This window comes from Hyperolius riggenbachi, unplaced genomic scaffold (assembly GCF_040937935.1).
Source record: "Hyperolius riggenbachi isolate aHypRig1 unplaced genomic scaffold, aHypRig1.pri scaffold_140, whole genome shotgun sequence".
Classification (NCBI taxonomy): Eukaryota; Metazoa; Chordata; class Amphibia; order Anura; family Hyperoliidae; genus Hyperolius; species Hyperolius riggenbachi.
The window spans coordinates 28,211-31,031 of record NW_027152354.1 but is presented as its reverse complement, the minus strand read 5'-3'; positions in this window follow the sequence as shown (position 1 = coordinate 31,031).

The window sequence follows — 2,821 nt, the reverse complement described above, 5'->3', positions numbered from 1 at the left end:
GCAAACGTAACCAGTTTTTCAATGGTGTAATGGTTTAACATAGAAAACTTACCGTTGGCTCTAGATTCTAATCTATCACTCCGATTTGCAAACGGATTTCACTGAAGCTGTAACTTTCATCCCAGAACATAGTTTAGGGGCCATTACTTCTTCAACTATAGTCATTTTTCTTTCAATTGCAAACGTAACCAGTTTTTCAATGGTGTAATGGTTTAACATAGAAAACTTACCGTTGGCTCTAGATTCTAATCTATCACTCCGATTTGCAAACGGATTTCACTGAAGCTGTAACTTTCATCCCAAAACATAGTTTAGGGGCCATTACTTCTTCAACTATAGTCATTTTTCTTTCAATTGCAAACGTAACCAGTTTTTCAATGGTGTAATGGTTTAACATAGAAAACTTACCGTTGGCTCTAGATTCTAATCTATCACTCCGATTTGCAAACGGATTTCACTGAAGCTGTAACTTTCATCCCAGAACATAGTTTAGGGGCCATTACTTCTTCAACTATAGTCATTTTTCTTTCAATTGCAAACGTAACCAGTTTTTCAATGGTGTAATGGTTTAACATAGAAAACTTACCGTTGGCTCTAGATTCTAATCTATCACTCCGATTTGCAAACGGATTTCACCGAAGCTGTAACTTTCATCCCAGAACATAGTTTAGGGGCCATTACTTCTTCAACTATAGTCATTTTTCTTTCGTTTCAAGGGTGTTTATTAGAAGCAATAAGCATTACACAAATATCAAATGCACAACATACCCCACATGTGGGGAAACAAAAATAATTGCTAGAAACGTAATTTGTTTCAGAATAAAAATATAATGAGCAAATATAAGCGCAAAGTGGAACTCAATTGCTTCGCCATGAGGTAAGGAGTGCGCGGGGGAAAGGGGGGAAAGTTAAGGGTAAGGAAAAGGAAGGGGTGGGGGGAAGGGGATACAAGGATGCCACCATGGGTGGTAATCCCACATCATTCCGATGGGGGCACCCAGAGGAAGTAGGGAAGGAAAGGAGGGAATAAGGGTAATTTTAAATAATAGCAATATGCCAATAACTTTTAATGCTCATAATAAGTCCCGCGGGCCTAAGCCAGCGGGCCCGGGGGAGAACCCGCTATTGCAGAGAACTGTCTCTCAATCCTATCCCACTCCAGAACACAATAGACATAAAATGGGTAAGACAAAAGGCATTCGGGGGGTGAGGAACTCAAAACGTGTGTAAAGTGTAGGTCAAACCTTGGTTGTCTTGCCACTCAATCCATGGCGTCCACACATTAAGAAAACTATCAAGCCTATCCATAAGTTTGGCATTGATATGCTCGGCTAGCATCGTTTTGTTGATCTCGTGGAGTACCGTGTCTGCAGATAAGTCAGGGGTTTTCCATTGATGGGCAATGTGTCTTTTAGTTTGGGCCATAAAGTATTGCACCAACTTGTGGGCTGCAAATGGCATAGAATGTGGTCGATTGGCCAAGATAGCTGTGGCAGGTTCTAAGGATAGCTGAATGTTCAACATGAGAGAAAGTTTTGACCATATTGTAGTCCAGAGAGAATAGACTTTAGGACATTCCCACCATATGTGCCACATGGTACCTCTTTGTTGGCATCCCCTGAAACACAAATCTGAGTTAAGGGGTGAGAATAAATGTAATTTTACTGGTGTATAATAAACACGGTGGAACAACTTAAGTGATGTCTCAATGGAGGAGAAAAACAGGCTGCCCTTGGTCAAGGAGGAACAACAGTGGGCCCATTTTGGTTCTGAGAGGGTAAGGTTGCAATCTCTTTCCCAATCCAATTGCACTTTCAGCTTATTAGAGGATATATGTTCGGTGAGTACACCGTACAGATCAGATATTAAGCCACCATCCAAGGGACAGTTCTTACATCTAACCTCGAATGAGGTGTACATTAATATGTCATTAGAGTTATCCAGAGCCTGTAAGAAATCAAAAATCAACTGCATTCGAGGGATCTCCTCCACCGGGACATCCTGATCGTTTCCAAATTGCCCCCGAGGAGCCAGCTTAAATCCAGAGGTAAATTTATTTAATGTGATGAGGTCTTTATAGAGCCACCATGAAAAGAGCCGAGTATTTTGTCCTGCTCTGAAGTCAGGACTGCGAAAGATATGAGTCAACCGTGAAACAGGTGACTGAAGGTGGTGGGCAAATCTCAGCTTCACCCATATAGACATGGAGTGGGCGGATACAGGTGACAGTTTCCTTATCTGGTTAATGGGGATTTTACGGGCCCACAATATACCTGGCAGTGAAAGGGGGTACAAGAGGTGGGATTCAATTTCAACCCACAGGGGGGCATTGCCTTTGGCATTAATGGGAGCCAACTGAGATAGACGAGCAGCTTGATAGTATTGAAAAAGCAATGGGGCATTTAGGCCTCCTGCTGTTTTGGGACGAGCCAAGGATGTGTACTTTATTCTAGCCTTACGCTTTCTCCAGATGAAGGCCTGTATCAGGGATTGTAGGTGTTTTATGGGGCCCTTCTTGACTGGAATTGGAAGAACGCGAAAAAGATATAAGATCCTAGGGAGCAAGGTCATCTTAACCGAGGTCACTCTACCTGATAATGAGATAGGATATTCATTCCAAACCTCAAGGTCCATGGCTAGTTTTCTAAGCATGAGGGGGTAATTGTCTTGATAAAGGTTAGATGGGTTTAGGGAAAGGTTGATGCCTAAATATTTAATAAATTTTGGCTTATATTGTAAACCGAGAGATAGCGCTAATTGTTGGGCTTCAATGGGAGGGGTTTGGGTGAGCATTAGTTCTGATTTATTGAGGTTCAGTTTG